Here is a 15,163-nt window from a genome sequence, read left to right on the forward strand (position 1 = left end):
GAGACATAACTCTCCCAGACCTCAGGCAATATTACGAAGCCACAGTAATCAAGACAGTGTGGTACCGGTACCAAAACAGACAGACAGACCAATGGAACAGAATAGAGAACCCAGAAACAAACCCAGACACCTATGATCAATTCACCCTTGACAAAAGAGTTAAGAATATAAACTGGGGGAAAGACAGTCTCTTCAGCCAACGGTGCTGGGAAAACTGAACAGCTGCATGTAAATCAATGAAACTAGAACACACCCTCACACCATGTACAAAAATAAACTCGAAATGTCTTAAAGACTTAAACAGAAGACAAGACACCTTAAAACTCCTAGAAGAGAACACAGGCAAAACATTCTCTGACATCAACGATACTAATGTTTTCTTAGGTCAGGCTCCCAAGGCATTAGAAATAAAACCAAAAACAAACCAATGGAACCTAATCAAACTTACAAGCTTTTCATAGCAAAGAAAACCATAAAAAAAAAAAAGACAACTTATGGAATGAGAAAAAATAGTTTCAAACAATGCAACCAACAAGGGATTAATCTCCAAAATATACAAACAACTCATACAACTCAATAGCAAAAACAAACAACCCAAGTGAAAAATGGGCAGAAGACCCGAATAGACATTTCTCCAAAGAAGACATACAGATGGACAACAGGCACATGAAAAAATGCTCAACATCACTAATTATAAGAGAAACGCAAATCAAAACTAAAATGAGATATGACTTCACATCGGTCAGAATGGCCATCATAAGTAAGCCTACAAATAACAAATGCTAGAGAGGATGTGGAGAAAAGGGGACCTTCCTGCACTGTTGGTGGGAATGTCAACTGGTACAACCACTACGGAAAACAGTATGGAGGTACCTTAAAAAACTAAATACAGAGTTACAATATAATCCAGCAATCCCACTCCGGCTCATATATCCAGACGAAACAGTAATTCAAAGAAACATGAACCCCTAAGTTCATGGTGGCACTATTCACAACAGCCAAGACATGGAAACAACCTAAATGTCCAATGACAGAGGAATGCATTAAGAAGATGTGGTACTTATACACAATGGAATACTACTCAGCCTTGAAAAATAAAATAATGCTATCTGCAGCAACATGGATGGAACAAGAGATTCTTATACTAAGTGAAATAAGCCAGAAAGAGAAAGACAAATACCATATGATATCACTTATATCTGGAATCTAATATATGGCACAAATGAACCTATCTACAGAAGAGAAACAAACTCATGGACTTGGAGAACAGACTTGTGGTTGCCAAGGGGGAGGAGGAGGGAGTGGAAGGAACTGGGAGTCTGGGCTTAATAGACGTGAACTATTGCATTTGGAGAGGATAAGCAATGGGATCCTGCTGTAGAGCACAGGGAACTATATCTAGTCACTTGTGATAGAACATGATAGAGGATAATGTGAAAGGAAAAAAAGAATGTATATATATGTACAGCTGGGTCTCTTTGCTGTAGAGCAGAAATTGACAGAACATGGTAAATCAACTTTAATTTAAAATTTTTTAGGAGTTTCCGTTGTAACTCAGTGGTTAATGAATCTGACTAGGAACCACGAGGTTGCGGGTTTGATCCCTGGCCTTGCTCGGTGGGTTAAGGATCCGGTGTTGCCATGAACTGTGGTGTAGGTTGCAGACGTGGCTCAGATCCCGCATTGTTGTGGCTCTGGTGTAGACTTGGCAGCTACGGTTCTGATTAGACCCCTAGCCTGGGAACTTCCACATGCCAGGGTGCGGCCCTAGAAAAAGCAAAAAGACAAAAAAAATAAATAAATAAAATAAATAATAAATAAAATAAAATTTTTTTTAAAAAAGAAATGAGGACATACTCAGACACCTCTGAGACAACATTAAACGTACCAACATTCATGTTATAAGTGTCCAAGAAGGAGAACAGAGAGATAATATTGTATTTAAATATTATAGCTGAAAATTCCTGAAAATTGAAAAAGAGGACACACCCTTAAGTCCAGGAAGCACAGAGAGTCCCATACAGGATGAACACAACACAAACACACCAAGACATGTATTAATCAAACTAACAAAAAATAAAGACAAAGAATACTAAAAACAAGGGGAAAGCAACAAACAATATACCAGGGAATCCCCACAAGGTTATCAGCTGATTTTACAGCAAAAACTCTGCAGACCAGAAAGGAACAAAACAATATATTTATTTATTTATTTATTTTTGTTGTTGTTGTTGTTGCTATTCCTTGGGCCGCTCCCGCGGCATATGGAGGTTCCCAGGCTAGGGGTCGAATCGGAGCCGTAGCCACCGGCCTACGCCAGAGCCACAGCAACGCGGGATCCGAGCCGCGTCTGCAACCTACACCACAGCTCGCGGCAACACCGGATCTTTAACCCACTGAGCAAGGGCAGGGACCGAACCCGCAACCTCATGGTTCCTAGTCGGATTCGTTAACCACTGCGCCGCGACGGGAACTCCACAAAACAATATATTTAAAGTGAAGAAGGGAGGAGTTCACATCATGGCTAGTGGCTAACAAACCCAAATAGGATCCATAAGGATGTGGGTTCAATCCTTGGCCTCACTCAGTGGGTTAAGGATCCAGCGTTTCCATGAGCTGTGGTAAAGGTCGCATATATGGCTTAGATCCTGTGTTGCTGTGGCTGTGGTGTAGGCTGGCACCTGAAGCTTCAATTTGACCCCTAGCCTGGGAACCTCCATATGCCATGGGTGCAGCTCCAAAAGAAAAAAGAAAAAAAAAAACCTAAAAAGCAAAAAATAAAATGATATAAAGTGAGAAAAGGGAAAAACCTACAACCTAGAATGCTCTACCCAGCAAGGCTCTCATTCAGATCACAGAGGAATCAACAGACAAACAAAAGCTGAGAATTCATCTCCTCCAAACTAGCTTCACAACAAATGCTAAAGGAACTTCTCTAGGTGAAAAGGAAAAGGCCATAGAAGTTCCCATCATGGTCAATGGGTTTACACTCCTATATAGTGTCCAGGAGGATGTGGGGTCGATCTCTAGCCTCGCTCAGTGGGTTAAGGATCCAGAGTTGCCATCAGCTGTGGTATAGGTCACAGACATGGCTTGGATCTGGCATTCCTGTGGCTGTGGTGTAGGTGGGCAGCTGCAGCTCCACTTTGACCCCTAAGCTGGGAACTCCCATATGCCGCAGGTGCAGCCCTAGAAAGCAAAACAAAAAACAACAACAAAAAAAACCCAAAAAGATGCAAGTAAGATCTGGCATTGCTGTGGCTGTGGCAAAAAGCCGGCAGCTCCAGCTCCAATTCAACCCCTAGCCTGGGGACTTCCATGTGCTGCAGGTGTGCCATAAAAAGAAAAAATAATAAAATAAATAAATCCAAAGCAATTAACCAAATGACAGTAAGAACATACATATGGCTAATTATATTAAATGTAAATGGATTAAATGCTCCAACCAAAAGACACAGACTGGCTGAATGGATACAAACGCAAGACCTGTATATATGTTGTCTTTAAGAGACCCACTTCAGTTCTAGGGACACATACAGACCGAAAGTGAAAGGAGGGACAAAGACATTCCATACAAATGGAAATCAAAAGAAAGCTGGAGTAGCAGTACTCATATCAAACAAAATAGACTTTCAAATTAAAATGGTTACAAGAGACAAAGAAGGACATTATGTAATGATCAAAGGATCAATCCAAGAAGAAGATATAACAATTGTAAATATATGCACCCACTACAGAAGCACCTCAACATATAAGGCAACAACTAATGGCCTTAAAAAGAGAAACTAGGAGTTCCCGTTGTGGCTCAGTGGAAAGGAATCTGACTAGGAACCATGAGGTTGCGGGTTTGATCCCTGGCCTTGCTCAGTGGGTTAAGGATCCGGCATTGCTATGAGCTGTGTTCTAGGTTGCAGACATGGCTTGGATCCTGCATTGCTGTGGCTGTGGTGTAGGTCACAGACATGGCTCAGATCTGGTGTTGCTGTGGCTCTGGCAGAGGCTGGCAGCTGTAGCTCTGACTCAACCCCTAGCCTGGGAACCTCCATATTCCATGAGTGCGGCCCTAAAAAGCAAAAAAAAAAAAAAAAAGAGAGAGAGAAACTAAAAATATTACAATAATAGTGGGGGACTTCAACACTCCACTCACAGCAATGGACAGATCGTCCAGACAAAAAAAATCAAAAAGTAAACCCAGGCCTTAAATGACTCAATGGACCAGAAGGTCTCACCATGGTGCAGTGGGTTAAGAATCCGAATGCAGCAGCTGGGGTCGCTGCAGAGGTGTGGGTCTGACCTCTGGCCCAGCGGAGTGGGTTAAAAGATCTGGTGTTGCTATAGCTGCGGTATAGGTCGCAGCTGGGGCTCAGATTCAATCCCTGGCCCAGGAACTTCTAGATGCTATTACAGGTACAGCCATAAAATAAAGGGGAAAAAGTTATGAAATAGACCAGATAGACTTAATTGAAATATATATATATAAGATCCAAAAGCAACAGAATATATATTCTTCTCAAGCACCCGTGGACACACGAACCATCCTCCAGGATAGATCACATTCTGAGCCACAAATCAGGCCTGGCTAAATGTAAGACAATTGAAATCACATTAAGCATCTTTTCTGACCCCAAGGATATAAGACAAGAAATCAACCACAAGAAAAACCTGCAAAAAACACAAACACATGGAGGCTAAACAATACGCTACTAAACAACCCATGGATCACTGAAGAAATCAAAGAGGAAATCAAACAATACCTAGAGACAAATGGCAATAAAAACACAATCATCTAAAACCTATGGGAGGAGTTCCCATCGTGGCTCAGCAGTAACGAACCCAACTAGGATCCATAGGATGTGGGTTCGATCCCTGGCCTTGCTCAGTGGGTTAAGGATCCCGCATCGCCATGAGCCGTGGTGTAGGTCGCAGACGTGGCTTGGATCTTGCATTGCTATGGCTGTGGTGTAGGCCGGCAGCTGTAGTTCCGATTTGACCCCTAGCCTGGGAACCTCCATATGCTGCAGGAGCAGCCCTAAAAAGCAAAAATAAAAATAAAAGTAAAACATAAAACCTATGGGATGCAGCAAAAGCAGTTCTAAGAAGGAAGTTTATAGCAATGCAGTCTCACCTCAGGAAACAAGAAATATCTCAAATAAACAACCTAGACTTACCCCTCAATCAACTAGAGAAAGAAGAATAAACAAAACCCCAAGTTAGTAGAAGGAAAGAAATCATAAAGATGATGGCAGAAATAAATGAAATAGAAATGAAGAAAACAATAGAAAAGATTGGTGAAACCAAAAGCAGAGTTCCTGGCGTGGCTGAGTAGGTTAAGGACCCAACACTGTCTCTGTGAGGATATGGGTTCAATCCCTGGCTGGTTAAGGATCCAGCATTGCTGCAAGATGCAGCATAGGCCACAGATGCAGCTCGGATATAGTGTTGCTGTAGCTGTGGCAGAGATTGCAGCCGCACCTCCAATTCAACCCCTGGCCCAGGAACTTCCATGTGCTGCAGGTGCAGCCATAAAAAGAAAAAAAAATGCTAATTATTAGAGAAATGCAAATCAAAACTAATGTGAGATCTCACATGGGTCAGAATGCGATCATCATAAAGTCTACAAACAGGAGTTCCCACTGTGGCTCGGCAGTGATGAGCCTGACTGGTATCCATGAGGATGCTGGTTCAAGCTCTGTCCTCGCTCAGTGGATTAAGGATTTGCCATTGGCGTGAGCTTTGGTATAGGTCGCAGACGTGGCCCGGATCCCATGTTGCTATGGCTGTGGCAAGGCTGGCAGATGCAGTTCTGATTTGACCCTTAGCCTGGGAACTCCCATATGGCATACATGTGGCCGTAAAAAAAAAAAAAAAAGTCTACAAACAATAGATGCTAGAAAGGGTACGGAGAAAAAGGAACCCTCTTACACTGCTGGTAGGAATGTAAATTGGTGCAGCCACGGAGAACAGTATGGAAGTTCTCTAAAAAACTAAATACAGAACTACAACTTGATCCAACAATTCCACCCCTGGCATCTGACCTGGAGAAAACCATGACTCGAAAAGATACATGCATCCCTATGTTCATTGCAGCACTATTCACAACAGCCAAGACATGGAAACAACCTAAATGTCCAACAAAAGATGAATGGATTAAGAAGATATAGTACATATACACGACGGACTACTACTCAGCCACAAAAAAGAACAAAATAATGCCATTTGCAGCAACATGGATGGACCTAGAGATTCTCATACTAAGCGAAGTAGGTCAGACAGTGACAGATAAACATCGTATGAGATCACTTATATGTGAAATCTTTAAAAAAGGATACAAAAAATAAAATAAAATAAAAAAGGCTACAAATGAACTTATTTGCAAAACAGAAACAGACTCACAGACTTTGAAAACAAACTTACGGTTATCAAAGAGATAGAAGGGAGGGAGGGACTGGGGGTTTGAAAATGGTAAATGCACACTTTTATGCATGGAATGGATGGTCACCGGTGACGTGTGACCTGCTGTCTAGCACAGGGAACGCTACTCAACGTTCTGTGGTGACCTTTATGGGAATGGCTATGCATACATGCGTGGCTGAATCACTATGCAGTACGGCAGAAATCAACACAACATTGTAAATCGACTATAATTCAAAAAAATTTAAATTAAAAAAAAAAGAATGGAAAAAATAAACACATAAAAAATAAAAATAAAAAAGGAGTTCCCATTGTGGCGCAGTGGTTAACAAATCCAACTGGGAACCATGAGATTGCAGGTTCGATCCCTGGCCTCGCTCAGTAGGTTGGGGATCCGTTGTTGCCATGAGCTGTGGTGTAGGTCGAAGATGTGGCTCGGATCCTGCATTGCTGTGGCTGTGGTGTAGGCCGGCGTCCATAGCTCCAATTAGACCCCTAGCCTGGGAACCTCCATATATATGCCATGGGAAGTGGCCCTAGACAAGGCAAAAAGACAAAAAGATTAAAAAAAAAAAAAAAAGAATGGGTAGACAACGAGGTCCTTCTATATGGCACATGGAACTACATCTAGTCTCCTGGGATAAACCATAATGGAGAATATGAGAAAAAGGATATGTATACACATATAAGTCACTATGCTATACAAAATTGTACACACAATTAGCACAACATTGTAAATCAACCACATTTTTTGGTCACGCCCATGGCACGTGCAAGTGCCCAGGCCAATGTCCAAACCTGAGCCACAGCAGGAACAACACCAGAGCCTTAACCTGCTGAGCTGCCAGGGAGCTCCTCGACTAGACTTTAAATAAATTAATTAAATAAAAACCAAAAAAACTTAAATAAATAAATTAGCTAATTAATTGAATAAAAGCCAAAAAAAAAAAAAAGAAAATTAAGTCATCTTCCTAAAAGTGGTAGGAGACACAGGCACACCTCAGTTTATGCCCTTCAATGTCGTGTATTCAGCAGACTGAAGGTCCGTGGCTGCCCGACCCTGCGGCTCTACTGGTGCCATTTTTCCAACAGCCTTTGTTCACTCCGTGTTTCTGCATCACATTTTGGTAATTCTCACACTATTTCAAACTTCATTATTACATTTGCTGTGGTGAATCTCCGATCAGCAATCTTCATGTTACTATTGCAGCTGTTTTGGCATTTTTCAACACAGAGCGTCTTTTAATGCAGGTATGTGCCTAGAGGTAAGGCTGCTGCACATTTAACAGAGCCCAGTGTAGTGTCAATGTAACTTTCACACGCACAGGCAAACCCAAACTCTCTATGGCAGGGCATCATCACTTTTAACCAGTCCCCTGCATCCACAAACCGCACTGTACTAAACTGCTGTTGGAAGGTACCCAACTGCCTTCTGCACCTGACGAGCCATCCAGGAGCGACAAAATACTATGTTTTGACTTGGTGGTTTAAATACTGCTATTTCTGGGCTTTTGATGGGGTGGGGGGTCAGTGTAAGATCCCAGGACTCGACTACCGTGCTGCCACCATGCGGTGAGCCGGGAGCACTTCACCGGGACGCGCTGCAGGGCTGAGCTGGACCCAGATGGGGTTACATCCCAGCTCTGGCCCCCACCTGAGGGATAGCAGTGTAGGCGGACAACAGGGCCAGGGCTGTTCAGTGAAGAGGAAGAATGTGGGAGCCGAGTCAGGACAGGCAGCTCAGCAAGACCTTAAAACACTGAGGTGCACAGGCCCTGAGGGGAGGGGGGTGGGGGCTGAGCCCACCCGGCGGCGGAGGCAGGCTGCTTGGTGAGCGTGTGCCTGCAGCCACACCACCCCAGGCAGGGTGAGAGCAGACATGGACACCCACCGGCCACCTGCCCAGAGACACTCCCTGGGTTCCCTGGGTCCAGGGCCCCTCAGAATCCCTTTCCTATCCATGTAGTGCAGAGGCTGTGGGACAGGACAGCCTTTGCCCATATCCTCCACCGCCACCTGCCAGCTCAGAGAAGGCACCTCCTCATCCTGGACCCCTCCCCCTAAAGCAGAGGCACTGCCCATCCCTGCTGGGGGTGGGGGATAAGTGCTCTGTCCCCTAGGGCACACTCAGCTCAGCGCCTGGCACCCGCGGGAACTCTGACTGGCAGGTGCCAGGAAGCAGGGGACACAGAGTAAAGGAGGGTCCAGGAAAGCCTATACTCGATACAACATGGACGACCATGCAAACACTATGTGAGCGAAAGAAGCAAGTCACAAAAGACTACACATTGTACGAGTCTATGTCTATGAAACATCCAGAAGAGACAGACAGACGGAAGGTAGGGGATCGGGGCAGCTGGAGCTTGGGCAAAGGGAGAACGGGAGTGCCCGCTGATGTATACAGTTGTCCTTCGGGGTGACTCGTGTTCTGAAGTTAGACAGTGGTGGGTGACAACTCTGACCCTACCAAAAACCACTGAATCCGAAAGGAGGGAAACGCATCTCAGTCAAGCTGTGTTTTAAAGGAAAAAGCCTTTGTCGCCCAAAGAGAAGGACAGCCCCTCGGGGCTGGACAGGACAACGGGCTCAGAGGGCCCATAGTATGGCCAGGAGGTGCAGGGTCTGACACCGGACTGTGTGGCACTGACCTCCAAGTGCAGGGCTCTTTCCTGAAGCATCTCCAGAGACTGAATCCAGCCTGACCCCCAAGATCCAGGGGAACCCCTCTGCTCCCTCTACTGAGGAGCCACTCAGCTACCTCCTCTCATGCCAGCTTCCTGACAGAAGGCGCTCAGTGGGATTGGAGGTCAAGGCCAAGGTCACAGAAGACAGGTCCAGCCTGGGACCCTATGCTTCTAACCACTGCCCACACCTCCTCTGGGAAGGCTGGGGGTGGGATAGATGAGACACAGTGGACTCCAGGGCGTGCACTCGCCATGGAGGTGACCTTGCCGGCCACCTCGGCAAAGCCACTCACCTCCGGGGCTCTTGGTGAAAGGGTATTTCAGAAGAGACTTTGAGGAGACTTCCAGAAACTGACATTTCCAAGGCCTGAGCACCTCTGGTGCAGCCCCCCCTCCGCACCCACCACACTCGCCCCAAAGGATGAGCCAGAGGATGATGGGCAGAGGCACCACTCAGCTTGTGCCTTGGGTTCCTGCGGGAACCTCAGCAGAGACCCACGGCCGAATCATCAGCTTGCTACTCTCCACAAGTCAGGTTGGTGCCACCCCCTCCAAGGAGGGGACAAGACCACCATGGACCATGGTCCTGGGCTTGCTGGCAGGAAAGCTGCTGAAGGCCCCGAGTCACATCCCTCCCCAGTCCTTGCACTGCAGACAGCCTGGCCGCGGGTGTGGAGGAAGGAAGCCCCTTTCCCACCCCAGGGATCACCAGCAGGTGTCCCAGCTTGAAGGGGACACTCCTACCAGCCCACCCTGCTCACATAATCACAGACCACATCCAGGAACCCCTGCCTCCCTGCTAAGGAGCACTGAGACACAAAGTTGCCACCCCCTCTCCTGGCTGAGTACAGAAGAGCGGACACTGGGAGATGGCACAGCCCGGAGCCACCAGGAACCCGCGTGTCCTTTCTGCGAGAGCAGCCCACTGGGTTTGGTGAAAGTCAACAGGCCAGCACCTCGGCCAGGAAGCCTGTCCGGGCAGAGCTGAGGCCAGAGGAGGCCAGCATCTCAAACCATCATCCAGGACATCTGGGGAGACATGAGGGAGGCGGTCACCCTTCTGCATGTTTTCAGAGGGGACCACTCGCCTGGAGCCACGTGCGGTAACTTCGCAGTGAGGTCACTGGATTCCCGGTCCTTCTGACCAAGTATGGTCACATCCTTGTCACACCCCCATCCCCGGCTCCCACGCTGTACTTCTCTATCTGCAAAAATGTCCCCTTCGGTTTCGAGAACTGCAGTACCAACAACGGCTAAATCTTTAGCGCACCTACTATTCTTAGAGCTTCATATAAATATTAATACGTGAAATCTTCCCATCCACACTGTGGCATACCAACTATTTTATTTCCACCTTAAAGATGCGGAAACTGAGTACCGAGGGTTACAGGAACTCAGCCAGGAGGCGGGGAAGTGACAGAGGCCGTGACGCTGAGCACCTGCGTGATGCAAGGGCAGCACCCCAGCCCCCACCAGGATGGGCCCCTGGAGATGTGGTGAGTCCCTGACCAGCGCCAGAAGCTGGGCTGGACTCCCACCCGGGCCATGTGCTGGGGCCTGCAGGGGACAGGCTGCAATCTGCCTCCAACCAGCCGGCCGCCCTCAAGTCCCAGCCTGGTGAGCAGTGGGGAGCAGGCTGGAGGCGGCTCTGTGCTGGCCGAGCAGATCAGGCTACAGGGCTGGCTGGGCAGAACCGGGCCCGGGCCTGCGCTGGCTCACTCCACTGAGCTGCCCCAGGTCCACAGTCCCACACAGCTGGTCCTCCATGGTAGGAGTTGCCCTACCCGTCCGCTCTCCAGGGACTGCCAGCCTCGTGATCACTGGGGGCCAGGGAACCAGTGAGCCTTGGACCAGCAGCCCTGACCTCCGGGACCATCACCGTGGCCTCTCCAGGGACAATGACAGGCCAGTGCATGCCCAAGAGGGTGAGGGGCTGGCTGGATCCACTCATGGTTCCCCTCCTGGAGGACACACGAAGCACTGGGGTGCCCGGGAAAGGGCAGGAAGTCCCTTCTTGGGCCTCCCCGAGCCTTTCCTGCTGCAGTGCAGCCCTGGTGCCTCACACAAGCAGCACTGCTGCCTCCAAAAGCTCCCTTTGTTGAACTGCGAACCCAAAGCCATCAAAGCAGCCACAGATGCCACGGGCCCGGGGGCTGCATTTCAGTGGAGAAAAGGCTGCAGGCTCCGGCCCTCCTCCCCCCAGGCCCTTCCTAAGTGCAGGACACAGAGAACAGGCAGCAGGATGCAGAGGAGGAAGACGGAAAGATAGCAAAACAAAAGCAGAGGGGAAAAAATATCATTCCCAGCTGCCCTTGACCTGACAAGAACCTCTCGCATCTCTCCCTGGGCCCCAGCCGACAGGGAAGCCAGCCCGAGCCCTGCTCCCAGGGCCATCTGCTCCAAGGCCATTCTGCAAAAGTCCCATTTCCCGGGGAAGCTGGAAGCTGGGAAGGCGCCAGCCCCAAACAATAAGATTTATCAAGGGTCAGGCTGCCAGGACGGAGCCACAGGATGGAGCTGGAGGCTTATCTAAGGCGGCAATGCTGAGACGGCCAAAGTCAAGGGCTAAGACCGCAGGCCCCACACGCCATGACCTCTCTTTGCAGGACCACTCCCTCCATGCATCCCAAACTGGATTTAGCTCCCTGCCTTTGCCACTGGGCAAATATTGACTCTTTCACTGGGCGGGTGTCCCCGATGGAAGTGAATCCAGGGGCTGGCCACCGTCTCTTCTCACAAGGCAAGGCCGGCTGTCACGGAACAGCTCGGGCAGGGGCCGGCGGAGACCAGCCAAGAGCCAAAGCCAAGAATGAAAATCTGGGTCTTGGAAGTCGTTTCGGCCTCTCTGAGCTCTCTCCCTTCCCCACGCCCACTGGGTTTGTTTCTCTGGCTGTCCTGCTGCCGTGTGGCCTGTTGGACCCCAGGGAAGCAGGGCAAGCTCCGGCCACACCTCTCACCCTCCTGGGCCTCGGTGCTCTAACCTGCCTCCTTTGAACACAGGACCTGATGCTCACATGTCCTTTCCACTGCAATCAAGGCCCTGCCCATGTGCTGCGATTTTAGAAGAGATGGAAATTAACCAACTGCTCATAAAGGGCGCTGGACTGAGGGTCCACAGGGCAGGGGCAGCCCCGTTTCCTTTTCTTTTTCTTTTTTCCTCTTTGCTTTTTAGGGCCGCACCCACAGTATATGGAGGTTCCCAGGCCAGGGGTCCAATCGGAGCTGCAGTCGCCGGCCTATACCACAGCCACAGCAAGGCCAGATCCAGCCGCGTATGCGACCTACACCACAGCTCACGGCAACACCAGATCCTTAACCCACTGAGTGAGGCCAGGGATCGAACCTGCAACCTTATGGATCTTAGTTGGGTTCCTTAACTACTGTGCCACAGAGGGAACTCCCTGCAGCCCCATTTCTGAGGCTCACATGCTGTGTGACGCAGGGAAGGTGCTCCCCCTCTCTGAGCCCAGGTTCTCCGTCACCAAAATCGGATACTGAGTGAGACGATGCCCACGGCCCTGTCCAGTAGGCCAGCTGTGGATCCATTCACCTGACATGGCTCTTGGGCAGCAAGGCCTTTTCTCCAAGACCTTATGTTCCAGCCCTTTCCTTCTGACTAACCTTGAATGGAGGCTGTCACCAGGGGCCTTCTGTTAGCCTGCAGACTCCTCTCTGCAGCCTCCACCCCAAGGCCCTGTGACGTGAGCCACGGTGTCCAGCTCCCGAACTTAACGCACAGCACAGCAAGAAGAGGATGAGGAAGATAGGGCTTTCTCAAAAGCCTGTGTGTGGTGACATCTGTGGGACAGCAGGCTCTTCCTCTAACCTGAGCCTCTTCTGTGATGACACAGAACCTATGCTTAGTTCACATCCCGGGAGTTTTATATAAATTATTCCCATGTAATCTTCAGAAAAACATGGGAATAATTCCTAAAAAGGAGATAACATTATTCCCATTTCACAGATGGCATGACTGAGGCTCAGAGAGGTTAAGCGCTTCACCTCAATTCACAGAGCTAATAAGGAAGGAGCCAAAATAAGAGGCTGGGACCTGTCTGCCTGCAAACTCTTTGCTCTTGACCGTCAGCTTCTCTGTGTTTGTTCTTGCTTTTTTCAGGGCCGCACCTGCAGCACATGGAGGCTCCCAGGCTAGGGGTCGAATCAGAGCTGCAGCTGCTGGCCTACACCACAGCCACAGCAACACCAGATCCAAGCAAAGTCTGCCACCTACACCACAGCTCATGGCAACGCCAGATCCTTAACCCACTGAGCAAGGGCAGGGATCGAACCCTTGTCCTCATGGATATTAGTTGGGTTCCTTAACTACTGAGCCACAACGGGAACTCCTGGACCCCCAGCAGGTGACCACTGAGGTATGGCAGGAAGTGAGGCAAGGGAACTGCAAAAGACAAACAGAATGTCTAGTGGTCTCTTTCTTTCCCATGAAGTTTCTGCTGCAGAATCACTCTGATGGTCCGACAGAGAGACAGAGAGAGGGAGGCAGGGCCGCTGTCCCAATTCTGCAGGGAAGCTCCGAAACCTGCGGAGCTCACCCCGAGTGCCCACAGCCCCGCTCCTCTGGCCTCTGTTGGCCCAGCTCCCCATGTGTCTTCATCGTTCTCAGCAGCCGCCGCCGCTCAGGACTTGGCAGCCTCCACATCAGGCCAAGCATCAGACCTGTGGTTCTTATTCACTCCTCCACAATGTACAAACTGCCACAGCTGTTACTTCCTTCTGACAACTAACCGAAGCTCAAGGATGTGAGTGACGTGGTCAAGGTCACACGACCAACGACCAGCAAAGCCCGGGTCTCCTGGAATGCACGGCAGGGGCGCATGGGTCTGACAGGGACCCACTCATACAGGGTACCGAGCCATCTCTACTCGGGGGACATCCCAAGGCCACCTGCCCCATCACCCAGCCAGGCCCACTTCGTCCAATCAGACTCCAACCGGGAACTGCAGCCACTGCCTCAAAGCTCAGAGGGTCCCAAAAAGTTACCCACTTCAGTTCCTCCCATGTTTGGCGAGGAAAGACGGCAAGGGGTTTATCCAAGGTCACACAAGGTCACACGGATGTGAGGCAGCGCCTAGAGGTAAACTCAGGCCTCCTATCTTAAACCAGGCTTCCCACAGTACCCTGAGCCCAGGGAGAAGCCATTTTCATCTCAACTGGAACAGAACCAGAAGCATCCCTAGGGATCAGGTCAGACTGTCCTCTGGCAGAGCCTCGAGGGGCACAGCAGGTGCCATAGGCCGGGGGTCACTGAGTACAGACCATCATCCTCACCTACCTAGAGGCAAGCATGACCTTGAGATCCCCACTGAAGCCCAGGCCTCTTGACCTGCCTTTCTGGAAACTTTCTGCAGAGAAGGCTCTGCCCCTGCAAAGAGAGCCCACAGTGCTGGAGATTCAGAGTAGGAAGAGATGTAGGTTTCACAGCCCTGCTGCCTTTGTGGGAGGAGAGAGCTACACACCTTCTGCAGAGGCAAGATCACAGACGGATGCGCTGGCCACGCGTCCCGCAGGCGGCAGGACTGGGAGAGAATTCAGCCGTCATAAACTCCAAACCCCATTCTCCCCATGAAGATACTGAGGCCGGGGAGGGGAGTGGGTTGTCCAAGGTCATACGCAGGATCAGAATGGAAACTTCCTGACTCCCCCTGGCACGCTGGAAGCACGGCTCCACACTGCCACCCACCTCCCCAGGAAGTAAGCGTCAAGCTCTGCATAGAGGCAGGCGGGCGCCGCGCCGAGGCCGGGGCAGATGCGCCTGGGGGCTTGCTCCCCCGCCCCCCTGCCCCCACGCGTCCCCCCTCCCGACTGGGGCACCACGCACCCCATCACCCTGAGGTTCAGAGATGTGCAGCAGCTCGTCCAAGGTCACTCAGCAAAATGAGTAGAGCATGCGCTCCGAATGCCCCGCTGCCCCTTTCCCACCCCCACTCTGGTCCCTCCAAGCTCCCGGAGGTTTTGGGGACCTCGCTTCCTCCGATGTACCGAGCCCGGCGCTCGCTGGAGTACGGAAAAGTTTCAGGGAGAGAAAAGGGCGGAAGATGCCGCGGCCC

The 15,163-nt window shown here is 49.8% G+C and overlaps 1 protein-coding gene across 2 annotated transcripts in view; it reads right to left on the bottom strand.

Moving 5' to 3' along the window:
• Positions 1-15,163, bottom strand: part of SYT2 (synaptotagmin 2) — an 83,101-nt gene that overhangs the window by 12,799 nt on the left and 55,139 nt on the right. The window lies entirely within an intron of this gene.

The sequence above is a fragment of the Phacochoerus africanus genome, chromosome 12 (genome assembly GCF_016906955.1).
Source record: "Phacochoerus africanus isolate WHEZ1 chromosome 12, ROS_Pafr_v1, whole genome shotgun sequence".
Lineage (NCBI taxonomy): Eukaryota > Metazoa > Chordata > Mammalia > Artiodactyla > Suidae > Phacochoerus > Phacochoerus africanus.